This window comes from Thalassophryne amazonica, chromosome 7 (genome assembly GCF_902500255.1).
Source record: "Thalassophryne amazonica chromosome 7, fThaAma1.1, whole genome shotgun sequence".
In the NCBI taxonomy this organism is placed as follows: domain Eukaryota; kingdom Metazoa; phylum Chordata; class Actinopteri; order Batrachoidiformes; family Batrachoididae; genus Thalassophryne; species Thalassophryne amazonica.
Window position 1 is genome coordinate 86249570 of NC_047109.1, and position 14770 is coordinate 86264339.

The window sequence follows — 14770 nt, forward strand, 5'->3', positions numbered from 1 at the left end:
TTTCAGTTTTTCCTTGGCATGTTTACTTGGTATGTTGGCATGGCCAAGTAGGCATAGACATGACCAAGACATGCTGGGGAAGACTCCCCAACATATCATTGTCAACCAAGGAAAAGACATTTTGCCTGTTCCCCAACAAATCACACCATTTGGAGTATAATATTGAAAGAATATGACTTTTATGCAAAGCTACCAAGACAACAAGATAAACTCTGGGGAATGATCGTTTACAGCCTGAAGTTTAAATCCAGCAAACTTTGAGAAATTTGCTAGACCTTTCTAGGATTGATTACAGTTTTTATGGGTTCTGTTTTTATAGTCACCCTGTATAACAGAAAATACATCCCTTTGGCTGTTGCTTTGTTTTAGGCTCATCACAACAGATCTGACAGTTGATTTGGCACAAGTTTTATGCCAGATGCCTTTCCTGGCACAACACCACACTCTCTAAAAAATGGACCACTGTCTCAGCGAGAAAAAGTGTAATGATTTGCATCTGTTAGTTATTTCAACTTATCTAAAGTTACTTCACCATAACTAGAAAAGTCTTGTGGTTAACTCAGTTAAAATAACTTTAAAAAAAATCTATGCACATTGTTACATCAATTTTTCTCATTATAACAGCAGTTCCTATTTCAGAGTGCATTACATGGGGAATTGGCAAGGGTGGTGTTAGATAATATCTAACTTTATTTTATGTTAGATGGCTATTTTATTTTATTTTATGTTAGCTATCAAGTATTTGTGTTATTTGTTTGGAAGTTCTGAGAAATATAAGTTAAGTTTTACTTTATCATGTGTCCAAGTCTCAGACATAGGGAGATCTCCCCTGTTGGTAAGAGCCAGTAACATTAGAAATGTGAGACTAAACAACACCCATGTTAACACCCACAAGGTATAAAAGGTGTTGTATGACTCATTTTAAGGGCCTTTTCACAAGATGGACACTGTCTGTGAGGGTCCCAGGCCTGGTTTCTAACGTGACCTTGAATAAATTCAAAATGAGGAATACAATGGTTTGGTTTTTGCTAAGGGGCAGAATTTTACATAAAAGAACAGTGGGTTTCAAAACGGGAACCTTTGGCACAAGAAACAAGCACACTTTACCGCTTATCCACCACCCCTGTCCTGCTACTGCCTTATGTGACAAGATGGATTTTTTTTCTTGTAGTCATACCACAAACAGCCCTCCAACCCATTAGCCTAGCTTTCTGCTTGTTGCAGTTCTGCTTGTCCTACAAAATGCCAACAAATGAAGTTCTGACTAGTATGAAGGGTATTCACTCTCTTTAAAAGTATGGTCTTTCAGTTTGATAGTGTGGTTTATTGATTTCACTCAAGGCCGACCACATCCAGCTCATTCTGATCATCTTTTGTTCTTTTATGGATCCAGTTTAGTGATGCATGACTGCTACCTGATGCTCAGATCATACAAATCATTCAGAACATTTGGATCAGTGCACATGAAGAAATTATCACACATGTATTGTGCCATCTGATGACCGTAGATGGCAATGCATTATTTTTTCAAGTGTAGATGGCATCCAAATATAAGCTGCCAGACTAGCCAAACAAGTTAAAAAGTATGTGTTATAGTCCAGAAAATATGGTAGTGGTCTGGTATAATGAAACAGGAGAAGCACTGTTTTAAGCTTGAGTAGAGAAGCTTGAATCTTCAACTGGACTGGGTTGGTTTACGCAAGGACGTTTCGCTTCAAATCGCAGAAGCTTCCTCAGCTACAATTTTTGCTCTGGTAGTCTGACTTCTGTCTTGACTCTTGTAGAGAAGAATAAACAGAAGCCACAAAAGCTGGAGTTTTAAACCTAACCAGACCCTTCCTACCGAGAGGCAGACTGCTATAGGCTAGTGACTAAACAATAGCTCTAATTAGCACCTATTGTGCTCTAGTTAGCACCCTCCTAATGACAGGGCAACTGTCCCTCCTAATGATGGGACGGACGCCTCTCCTGATGGCTCCCTTGACGACTCTCCTGATGACGTGAATGACTCATTACCATGAACAAAAGACTGAAACTGCTTTGACCTGAGTACCCCATTGTAAACAGGGGACAAAGTGTGTCTCAGACCCCCTCCCTGGTTAAGGCTGGGTTTCAACTGTTTCACATAGAATGCCTCCTTGACCCCTCTCTCAAACCATTTCTTCTCTGTGGCTAAGATTTTAACTTCCTTGTCCTCAAACGTGTGGTTAGTGTCTTTAAGGTGGAGATGAACTGCAGACTGAGGTTCATTGGCTCCCTCTCTGCAGTGCTGGTATAGCCTTTTGTGTAAAGGTTGCTTAGTCCCACCTATGTAGGGTTCATTACAGTTTTCCTGACATCTGATACAATACACTACATTGCTCTGTTTGTAACTAGGGATCCTGTCCTTAGGGTGAACTAATTTCTGTCTCAAGGTGTTAACTGGTTTAAAGTAAACTGGGATTTTGTGCTGTCTGAAGATCCTCTGTAGTTTTTCCCCTACTCCTGCTAAATAAGGGAGAGACACTTCTGTTCTTCTTGTCTCCGTCTCCTGTCTATCTGGTCTCTTTGTTCTCTGGGACTTCTGCACTTTGTCCAGGGACCATTGTGGGCACCCACATACTGTGAGGGCTTTCCGGACAGGTTGTTGTTCTTTAGCCCTTCCCTCTGCAGTTGTGGACACCTGTAGGGCTCTGTGTTGAAGAGTCTTGATCACCCCGAGCTTGTGTTCAAGGGGGTGCTATACCAGCACCACAGAGAGGGCGTCAGTGGACCTCAGTCTGCAGTTCATCTCCACTTTAAAGACACTAACCACACGTTTGAGGACAAGGAAGTTAAAATCTTAGCCAGAGAGAAGAAATGATTTGAGAGAGGGGTCAAGGAGGCATTCTATGTGAAACAGTTGAAACAACAGCCTTAATCTGTGAGGGGGTCTGAGACACGCTTTGTCCCCTGTTTACAATGGGGTACTCAGGTCAAAGCAGTTTCAGTCTTTTGTTCATGGTAATGAGTCATTCACGTCATCAGGAGAGTCGTCAAGGGAACCATCAGGAGAGGCGTCAGTCCCATCATTAGGAGGAACAGCTGCCCTGTCATTAGGAGGGTGCTAACTAGAGCACAATAGGTGCTAATTAGAGCTATTGTTTAGTCACTAGCCTATAGCAGTCTGCCTCTCGGTAGAAGGGGTCTGGTTAGCTTTAAAACTCCAGCTTTTGTGGCTTCTGTTTTATTCTTCTCTGCAAGAGTCAAGACAGAGGTCAGACTACCAGAGCAAGAATTTTAGCTGAGGAAGCTTCTGCAATTTGAAGCGAAACGCCACGTCAAGCAACCCAGTCCAGTCGAAGATTCAAGCTTCTCTACTATGGAAACCACCTGGACAACTGAGAGCCTTCACAGAAACATTAAGCTTGAGTCTTCATCTGGTTTTGTAGAGAATATTGGTAGCCTATAAAGGTAGCCTTAACTATTCTCTGTTTGTGGAGCAATTAAACTTTAAAGAAAGTCCCAATGATGTAAATCCCAACAACAAAAACAAATGTGGCTGCTGTTGTTGTGGTGGTGACCTGAGAAGCTACAAGAGTGAAAATGTGTTCTTGTTATTGCACAGTCAATCAATTTTATTTATATAGCACCAAATCACAACAAACAGTTGCCCCAAGGCGCTCTATATTGTAGGCAAGGCCATACAATAATTACGTAAAAACCCCAATGGTCAAAACGACCCCCTGTGAGCAAGCACTTGGCAACAGTGGGAAGGAAAAACTCCCTTTTAACAGGAAGAAACCTCCAGCAGAACCAGGCTCAGGGAGGGGCAGTCTTCTGCTGGGACTGGTTGGGGCTGAGGGAGAGAACAGGAAAAAGACATGCTGTGGAGGGGAGCAGAGATCAATCACTAATGATTAAATGCAGAGTGGTGCATACAGAGCAAAAAGAGAAAGAAACACTCAGTGCATCATGGGAACCCCCCAGCAGTCTAAGTGTATAGCAGCATAACTAAGGGATGGTTCAGGGTCACCTGATCCAGCCCTAACTATAAGCTTTAGCAAAAAGGAAAGTTTTAAGCCTAATCTTAAAAGTAGAGAGGGTGTCTGTCTCCCTGATCTGAATTGGGAGCTGGTTCCACAGGAGAGGAGCCTGAAAGCTGAAGGCTCTGCCTCCCATTCTACTCTTACAAACCCTAGGAACTACAAGTAAGCCTGCAGTCTGAGAGCGAAGCGTTCTATTGGGGTGATATGGTACTATGAGGTCCCTAAGATAAGATGGGACCTGATTATTCAAAACCTTATAAGTAAGAAGAAGAATTTTAAATTCTATTCTAGAATTAACAGGAAGCCAATGAAGAGAGGCCAATATGGGTGAGATATGCTCTCTCCTTCTAGTCCCCGTTAGTACTCTAGCTGCAGCATTTTGAATTAACTGAAGGCTTTTCAGGGAACTTTTAGGACAACCTGATATTAATGAATTACAATAGTCCAGCCTAGAGGAAATAAATGCATGAATTAGTTTTTCAGCATCACTCTGAGACAAGACCTTTCTAATTTTAGAGATATTGCGTAAATGCAAAAAAGCAGTCCTACATATTTGTTTATTTGTTGGCATTGAATGACATATCCTGATCAAAAATGACTCTAAGATTTCTCACAGTATTACTAGAGGTCAGGGTAATGCCATCCAGAGTAAGGATCTGGTTAGACACCATGTTTCTAAGATTTGTGGGGCCAAGTACAATAACTTCAGTTTTATCTGAGTTTAAAAGCAGGAAATTAGAGGTCATCCATGTCTTTATGTCTGTAAGACAATCCTGCAGTTTAGCTAATTGGTGTGTGTCCTCTGGCTTCATGGATAGATAAAGCTGGGTATCATCTGCGTAACAATGAAAATTTAAGCAATGCCGTCTAATAATACTGCCTAAGGGAAGCATGTATAAAGTGAATAAAATTGGTCCTAGCACAGAACCTTGTGGAACTCCATAATTAACCTTAGTCTGTGAAGAAGATTCCACAGTTACATGAACAAATTGTAATGTATTAGATAAATATGATTCAAACCACCGCAGTGCAGTGCCTTTAATACCTATGGCATGCTCTAATCTCTGTAATAAAATTTTATGGTCAACAGTATCAAAAGCAGCACTGAGGTCTAACAGAACAAGCACAGAGATGAGTCCACTGTCTGAGGCCATAAGAAGATCATTTGTAACCTTCACTAATGCTGTTTCTGTACTATGATGAATTCTAAAACCTGACTGAAACTCTTCAAATAGACCATTCCTCTGCAGATGATCAGTTAGCTGTTTTACAACTACCCTTTCAAGAATTTTTGAGAGAAAAGGAAGGTTGGAGATTGGCCTATAATTAGCTAAGATAGCTGGGTCAAGTGATGGCTTTTTAAGTAATGGTTTAATTACTGCCACCTTAAAAGCCTGTGGTACATAGCCAACTAATAAAGATAGATTGATCATATTAAGATCGAAGCATTAAATAATGGTAGGGCTTCCTTGAGCAGCCTGGTAGGAATGGGGTCTAATAGACATGTTGATGGTTTGGATGAAGTAACTAATGAAAATAACTCAGACAGAACAATCTGAGAGAAAGAGTCTAACCAAATACCGGCATCACTGAAAGCAGCCAAAGATAACGATACGTCTTTGGGATGGTTATGAGTAATTTTTTTCTCTAATATTTAAAATTTTATTAGCAAAGACAGTCATGAAGTCATTACTAGTTAAAGTTAAAGGAATACTCGGCTCAATAGAGCTCTGACTCTTTGTCAGCCTGGCTACAGTGCTGAAAAGAAACCTGGGGTTGTTCTTGTTTTCTTCAATTAGTGATGAGTAGTAAGATGTCCTAGCTTTATGGAGGGCTTTTTTATAGAGCAACAGACTCTTTTTCCAGGCTAAGTGAAGATCTTCTAAATTAGTGAGACGCCATTTCCTCTCCAACGTACGGGTTATCTGCTTTAAGCTGCGAGTTTGTGAGTTATACCACGGAGTCAGGCACTTCTGATTTAAAGCTCTCTTTTTCAGAGGAGCTACAGCATCCAAAGTCGTCTTCAATGAGGATGTAAAACTATTGACGAGATACTCTATCTCACTTACAGAGTTTAGGTAGCTACTCTGTACTGTGTTGGTATATGGCATTAGAGAACATAAAGAAGGAATCATATCCTTAAACCTAGTTACAGCACTTTCTGGAAGACTTCTAGTGTAATGAAACTTATTCCCCACTGCTGGGTAGTCCATCAGAGTAAATGTAAATGTTATTAAGAAATGATCAGACAGAAGGGAGTTTTCAGGGAATACTGTTAAGTCTTCAATTTCCATACCATAATGTTGTGTGGGCCGCCAGAAGAGGAGGTACTGCTGGCCCACCACCAGAGGGCGCCCTGTCTGAAGTGCGGGCTTCAGGCACTGGAGGGCGCTGCCACCTTCCAAGAGCGGCCGGGTTGACAGCTCTCACTCATCAGCTATGACAGCTGTCACCAATCATCTGCGCCTCACCCCGCATAAAAGCAGGACGACACCTCCACCACGTCGCCGAGATATCGTTCTTCCAAGGAGGTAACACTCTCAGCCTGAGAATTCCTAAACGTTGTTTGTGGATACATTGTTTGCAGCTGTCTTCCTGAAGGACCGACGTATGCTGCGACTGCTTCGCTCTGCATTCCGCCAGATAAGTAATTAGACAGGAGCTGCACGAGCGTGTGATTAGAGGTGGAGGTGGAATAACCACCATCCTTGTTACGGGGTGCACACACACCCACACCTGACTGTGTTTGCTCTTCGCCAGCAGTACCAGATCCGACACGCGGAGACGGTGGCCACCTGGGGAACTCGGGACCTGGCGGCTCCAGTATCCTCCTGGTTCGGTGGCGGAGGAAATCGTGTGGTTCCGGTTCTTCTCCAGACGGACGTCTCCTATCGTCGAGCCTGCCCACACGACACCTTTATTAATTGACCTTGTATTCATTCTATAATCTGCTGTGTGTAGTTGTGGCATTCACAACAGTAAAGTGTTCAAATTTAACTTCTCCTATTGTCCGTTCATTTGCGCCCCCTGTTGTGGGTCCGTGTCACTACACTTTCACAACAGGATATCTCGGCCAGCGTCATGGACTCCGAGGGGCGTCACCCATCTGTTGGACAGCCAATGGGAGAGCAGGGTGCACAGGCGTCTGCAGGAGGCATGATTGGTGAGTTGCAGCACATCCTCACCGCCTTTACGGCTTGGTTGGATCAGATGACCGAGCAAAACATCCTTCTGAACATCAAGGTGGAGGCTCTCTCCGCACAGGTGGCAGTGAGCGCTCAGGGCGCTGCTGCAGCTCCTCCTCCTGTCGACCCTGTGCAGGATATAAATGTTCCACTGGTCGTTCAACAACCCCTCCCACCATCCCCTGAAGCATACATAAGCCCCCCAGAGCCGTACGGAGGTTGTGTGGAGACATGCGTGGACTTTCTTATGCAGTGTTCGCTCGTCTTTGCACAACGTCCCGTCATGTACGCGTCTGATGCTAGTAAAGTAGCTTATGTGATTAATCTGCTTCGAGGAGAGGCACGCGCTTGGGCTACGGCGCTGTGGGAGCAAAATTCACGGCTCCTTCATACGTACACTGGGTTTGTGAGGGAGTTTAAGACCGTGTTTGATCACCCTAACAGGGGAGAGACCGCTTCAACTGTGCTGCTGTCAATGAGACAAGGACGCCGGAGCGCAGCCGCTTATGCAGTCGACTTCCGCATTGTGGCTGCGAGGTCCAGCTGGAATAACACTGCGCTCCGCGCCGCCTTCGTAAACGGACTGTCGTCGGTCCTGAAGGAGCACCTGGTGGCCAAGGACGAACCTCGGGAATTAGATGGGCTTATCAACCTCGTTATACGGTTAGACAATCGGTTGGAGGAACGCCGTTGGGAACGAGACGAGGGGCGTGGCTGGGTACGCGCCGTCCCTCTTCCTTCCGGGTCCGAAAAAGGTCCGCCCTTCCCACACTCCATGGCCTCTACGCCCCGTGTGGCTACAGCTCCCCCTGCTGACAAAGCTATCGACACGAGCAGGGCCACATTCAGACCACCGAATAGACAGAGGAGGCTTCCCTGCGGGGCGTGTTTTGTTTGCGGCTCAATTGAGCATCAATTGAGAGACTGCCCCGAACGGTTAAACACCAATGCCCGCCCCTAGAAACTGGGCTTAGGGTGGGCCAAGAAATTCACGTGGGACATACACATATTTCCACACGACTCCCAGTTACAATCCTTAGCTGGGATTTAACCCTTCAGGCCCCAGCACTGGTAGACACAGGGTCAGAAGGGAATCTGCTAGACAGCAGATGGGCCAGGGAGGTAGGGCTCCCTCTGGTGGTGCTTCCTTTGCCATTGCAGGTGCGAGCACTAGATGGCACCCTACTCCCTTTAATCACACACAGGAGACTACCAGTAACTCTGGTGGTGTCAGGGAATCATCGGGAGGAGATAGAGTTTTTTGTGACTCCCTCTACCTCCCGTGTGATTCTGGGGTTCCCATGGATGTTAAAACACAATCCCCGGATTGATTGGCCATCCGGGGTGGTGGTTCAGTGGAATGAAACCTGCCACCGGAATTGTTTAGGATCCTCGGTTCCTCCCGGTGTAAACGCTAATGAGGAGGTTAAAGTCCCTCCCAATCTGACGGCGTGCCGGTTGAGTACCACGATCTTGCTGATGTCTTCAGCAAGGATCTGGCGCTCACCCTTCCCCCGCACCGTCCGTACGATTGTGCCATTGATTTGGTCCCGGGCGTTGAGTTCCCGTCCAGCAGGCTGTACAATCTCTCACGTCCCGAGCGCGAATCAATGGAGACCTACATCCGGGACTCATTAGCTGCCGGGTTGATCCGGAATTCCACCTCCCCGATGGGTGCAGGATTGTTTTTTGTGGGCAAGAAAGATGGCGGACTCCGTGCATGCATTGATTACAGGGGGCTGAACGACATAACGGTTCGTAATCGATACCCTTTACCCCTGTTGGATTCAGTGTTCATGCCCCTGCATGGAGCCCAAATTTTCACCAAACTGGACCTCAGGAATGCGTACCACCTGGTTCGGATCCGGAAGGGAGATGAATGGAAGACGGCATTCAACACCCCATTAAGTCATTTTGAGGACCTGGTCATGCCGTTCGGCCTCACTAACGCCCCCCGCGATGTTCCAAGCTTTGGTAAACAACGTCTTGCGGGACATCCTGCACCGATTCGTCTTCGTATATCTGGACGATATACTCATTTTTTCTCCGGACCCTGAGACTCATGTACGGCATGTACGTCAGGTCCTGCAGCGGTTGTTGGAGAACCGGCTGTTTGTGAAGGGCGATAAGTGTGAGTTTCACCGCACCTCTTTGTCCTTCCTGGGGTTTATCATCTCCTCCAACTCCGTCGCCCCAGATCCAGCCAAGGTCGCGGCGGTGAGAGACTGGCCCCAACCTACGAGCCGTAGGAAGCTGCAACAGTTCCTCAGCTTCGCAAATTTTTACAGGAGGTTCATCAAGGGGTATAGTCAGGTAGATAGCCCCCTGACAGCCATGACCTCACCAAAGGTTCCCTTCACCTGGTCGGATCGGTGCGATGCCGCATTCAGGGAGTTGAAACAGCACTTCTCGACTGCACCTGTCTTGGTGCAGCCCGATCCCAGTCGCCAGTTTGTGGTTGAAGTGGACGCCTCTGACTCAGGGATAGGAGCCGTGCTATCCCAGAGCGGAGAGACCGATAAGGTCCTTCACCCGTGTGCCTATTTCTCCCGCAGGTTGACCCCAGCAGAACGGAACTATGACGTGGGCAATCGAGAACTCCTAGCGGTGAAAGAGGCTCTTGAGGAGTGGAGACATCTGCTGGAGGGAGCGTCAGTGCCATTCATAGTTTTTACTGACCACCGGAACCTGGAGTATATCAGGACCGCCAGGCGACTCAACCCCAGGCAAGCCCGCTGGTCACTGTTCTTCGGCCGTTTTGACTTCCGGATCACCTACTGCCCCGGGACCAAGAACCAGAGGTCGGATGCCTTGTCCCGGGTGCATGAAAATGAAGTCAAAACCGAGCTGTCGGATACACCGGAACCCATCGTACTGGAGTTCGCTATCGTGGCCACCCTTACCTGGGACGTGGAGAAGACCGTCCGGGAGGCCCTGGCACGGAGCCCGGACCCCGGAACAGGGCCTAAGAACAGACTGTACGTCCCACCAGAGGCCAGGGCTGCCGTCCTGGACTTCTGTCACGGGTCCAAGCTCTCCTGCCACCCAGGGGTGCGTAGGACCGTGGCAGTGGTCCGGCAGCGCTTCTGGTGGGCGTCCTTGGAGGCTGACGTCCGGGCATACATCCAGGCCTGCACCACCTGTGCCAGGGGCAAGGCGGACCACCAAAAGGCACAGGGACTCCTTCAGCCGCTTCCTGTGCCTCATTGCCCCTGGTCCCACATTGGTATGGATTTCGTCACGGGCCTCCCGCCATCCAGGGGGCACACCACCATCCTCACGATAGTGGACCGGTTCTCCAAGGCAGCCCACTTCGTGGCCCTCCCGAAGCTCCCGTCGGCCCAGGAGACAGCGGATCTCCTGGTCCACCATGTCGTACGTCTGCATGGGATACCAACAGACATCGTCTCAGATCATGGTCCCCAGTTTTCCTCGCAGGTTTGGAGAAGTTTCTGCCGGGAGCTGGGGGCCACCGTGAGCCTCTCGTCTGGGTATCACCCACAGACCAACGGACAGGCTGAATGGGCTAATCAAGAGCTGGAGCAGGCCCTGCGCTGTACCACATCCGCACACCCAACAGCTTGGAGTGAACACCTGGCCTGGATCGAGTGTGCGCATAACAGCCAAGTGTCCTCTGCCACCGGCCTCTCCCCGTTCGAGGTGTGTCTGGGGTACCAGCCCCCTTTGTTTCCTGTGGTGGAGGGAGAGGTCGGTGTGCCCTCGGTCCAGGCCCACCTGCGGAGATGCCGTCTGGTGTGGCGCACCGCCCGTTCGGCCTTGTTGAGGGCCCGGACGAGGGCAAAGACCCATGCAGACTGTCGACGGTCCCCGGCCCCCGCATATCAGCCCGGGCAGGAGGTGTGGCTATCTACAAGGGACATCCCCTTCCAGGTCGATTTCCCAAACTTAAGGACCAGTACATTGGGCCCTACAAGATCCTCAAGGTCCTCAGTCCCGCCGCAGTGAGGCTCCAACTCCCGGCCTCACTGCGGATCCATCCGGTATTCCATCTGTCGAGACTGAAACCACATCACACGTCACCCCTCTGTACACCCGGTCCGGCGCCGCCTCCTGCCCGTATCATCGACAGGGAGCCGGCTTGGACAGTGCGCCGGCTCCTGGACGTCCTTCGAATGGGCCGGGGTTTCCAGTATTTGATGGACTGGGAGGGGTATGGACCCGAAGAACGCTCCTGGGTGAAGAGGAGCTTCATCCTGGACCCGGCCCTCCTGGCCGATTTTTACCGTTGCCACCCGGCCAAGCCTGGTCGGGCGCCAGGAGGCGCCCGTTGAGGGGGGGGTCCTGTTGTGTGGGCCGCCAGAAGAGGAGGTACTGCTGGCCCACCACCAGAGGGCGCCCTGTCTGAAGTGCGGGCTTCAGGCACTGGAGGGCGTTGCCACCTTCCAAGAGCGGCCGAGTTGACAGCTGTCACTCATCGGCTATGACAGCTGTCACCAATCATCTGCGCCTCACCCCGCATAAGCAGGACGACACCTCCACCACGTCGCCGAGATATCGTTCTTCCAAGGAGGTAACACGCTCAGCCTGAGAATTCCTAAACGTTGTTTGTGGATACATTGTTTGCAGCTCTCTTCCTGAAGGACCGGCGTATGCTGCGACTGCTTCGCTCTGCATTCCGCCAGATAAGTAATTAGACAGGAGCTGCACGAACGTGTGATTAGAGGTGGAGGTGGAATAACCACCATCCTTGTTACGGGGTGCACACTGTGTTTGCTCTTCGCCAGCGGTACCAGATCCGACACACGGAGACGGTGGCCACCTGGGGAACTCGCGACCTAGTGGCTCCAGTATCCTCCTGGTTCGGTGGCGGAGGAAATCGTATGGTTCCGGTTCTTCTCCAGACGGACGTCTCCTATTGTCGAGCCTGCCCACACGACACCTTTATTAATTGACCTTGTATTCATTCTATAATCTGCTGTGTGTAGTTGTGGCATTCACAACAGTAAAGTGTTCAAATTTAACTTCTCTTATTGTCCGTTCATTTGCGCCCCCTGTTGTGGGTCCGTGTCACTACACTTTCACAACACCATAAGTCAGAACAAGATCTAAGATATGATTAAAGTGGTGGGTGGACTTCATTTACATTTTGAGCAAAGCCAGTTGAGTCTAATAATAGATTAAATGCAGTGCTGAGGCTGTCATTCTCAGCATCTGTGTGGATGTTAAAATCGCCCACTATAATTATCTTATCTGAGCTAAGCACTAAGTCAGACAAAAGGTCTGAAAATTCACAGAGAAACTCACAGTAATGACCAGGTGGACGATAGATAATAACAAATAAAACTGGTTTTTGGGACTTCCAATTTGGATGGACAAGACTAAGAGTCAAGCTTTCAAATGAATTAAAGCTCTGTCTGGGTTTTTGATTAATTAATAAGCTGGAATGGAAGATTGCTGCTAATCCTCTGCCTCGGCCCGTGCTACGAGCATTCTGGCAGTTAGTGTGACTCGGGGGAGTTGACTCATTTATACTAACATATTCATCCTGCTGTAACCAGGTTTCTGTAAGGCAGAATAAATCAATATGTTGATCAATTATTATATCATTTACTAACAGGGACTTAGAAGAGAGAGACCTAATGTTTAATAGACCACATTTAACTGTTTTAGTCTGTGGTGCAGTTGAAGGTGCTATATTATTTTTTCTTTTTGAATTTTTATGCTGGTTATTGGTGGTCTGGGAGCAGGCACCGTCTCTACGGGGATGAGGTAATGAGGGGATGGCAGGGGGAGAGAAGCTGCAGAGAGGTGTGTAAGACTACAACTCTGCTTCCTGGTCCCAACCCTGGATAGTCACGGTTTGGAGGATTTAAGAAAATTAGCCAGATTTCTAGAAATGAGAGCTGCTCCATCCAAAGTGGCATGGATGCCGTCTCTCCTAACAAGACCAGGTTTTCCCCAGAAGCTTTGCCAATTATCTATGAAGCCCACCTCATTTTTTGGACACCACTCAGACAGCCAACAATTCAAGGAGAACATGCGGCTAAACATGTCACTCCCGGTCCGATTGGGGAGGGGCCCAGAGAAAACTACAGAGTCCGACATTGTTTTTGCAAAGTTACACACCGATTCAATGTTAATTTTAGTGACCTCCGATTGGCGTAACCGGGTGTCATTACTGCCGACGTGAATTACAATCTTACCAAATTTACGCTTAGCCTTAGCCAGCAGTTTCAAATTTCCTTCAATGTCGCCTGCTCTGGCCCCCGGAAGACAATTGACTATGGTTGCTGGTGTCGCTAACTTCACATTTCTCAAAACAGAGTCGCCAATAACCAGAGTTTGATCCTCGGCGGGTGTGTCACCGAGTGGGGAAAAACGGTTAGAAATGTGAACGGGTTGGCGGTGTACACAGGACTTCTGTTTAGGGCTATGCTTCCTCCTCACAGTCACCCAGTCGGCCTGCTTTCCCGGCTGCTCGGGATCTGCCAGAGGGAAACTAACGGCGGCTAAGCTACCGTGGTCCGCACCGACTACAGGGGCCTGGCTAGCTGTAGAATTTTCCACGGTGCGGAGCCGAGTCTTCAGTTCGCCCAGCCTGGCCTCCAAAGCTATAAATAAGCTACACTTATTACAAGTACCATTACTGCTAAAGGAGGCCGAGGAATAACTAAACATTTCACACCCAGAGCAGAAAAGTGCGGGAGAGACAGGAGAAGCTGCCATGCTAAACCGGCTAAGAGCTAGTAGCTGCGCTAAGCTAGCGGATTCCTAAAAACACACAAAGTGAATAATGTGTAAATAATTTAGAGGTGATTCAGCAGAGGGAGTGCTTTAGTTAAGGCACGTGAAGATTACACTGTGAAACAAATCGTTATCTAGTTAACTAGATCAATCTAACTGAGCAGATTAAACAGCTAACAGATACAGCAAAAACACCGCTGTGCTCCGGAACAGGAAGTGATACAATACCGCAGTGAGAGCCAACCACCAGTAGAGGCAAACAAGAGTGACACCATATATCATGGTAAAGGTAGAGCAAAATGCTAAATAGGTACTTTTCATGAAATTTGTAATTTTTATTCAGAGAAAATTCTTGGACAGCATGATAAAATCATGTGTCATCCAGTCTCTTTTACCATAGATTCATTTGTGCAAATTTTGAGGTGATATGTGATGCACAACTACTTGGAAAAAACGTTCCACGAGCAGGCTTCAGTTTCTGACATGAAGTTCCTGAATTTAATGATTCCTATATACTTGAAAAAGTTAAACACAGCAAAAACCTCATTTATGACCCCCCCCCCCACACACACACACACACACTACTCTACTACTCTGCAATCATTAAAATAAAAAATAAATAAATATGACTCACTTTAAAATGGTTGACTGTGAAACACATTTTGTTCTTTGGTTGGTTTGTTTCAGATTTGCAGACAATCAACAGATATGTCTCACTGTGTCATTTTGCAGAGGCCTTGGAAACCTGTTTTGAAGACCCACATTATGAGCACAATTTGCAGATGTCCATTAAGGAAGGTGACACAGACACAGTGAGTCAGGAAACAGTATATAAATTGACAATCTCATCCGATGCTGCACACAGCATCCTTC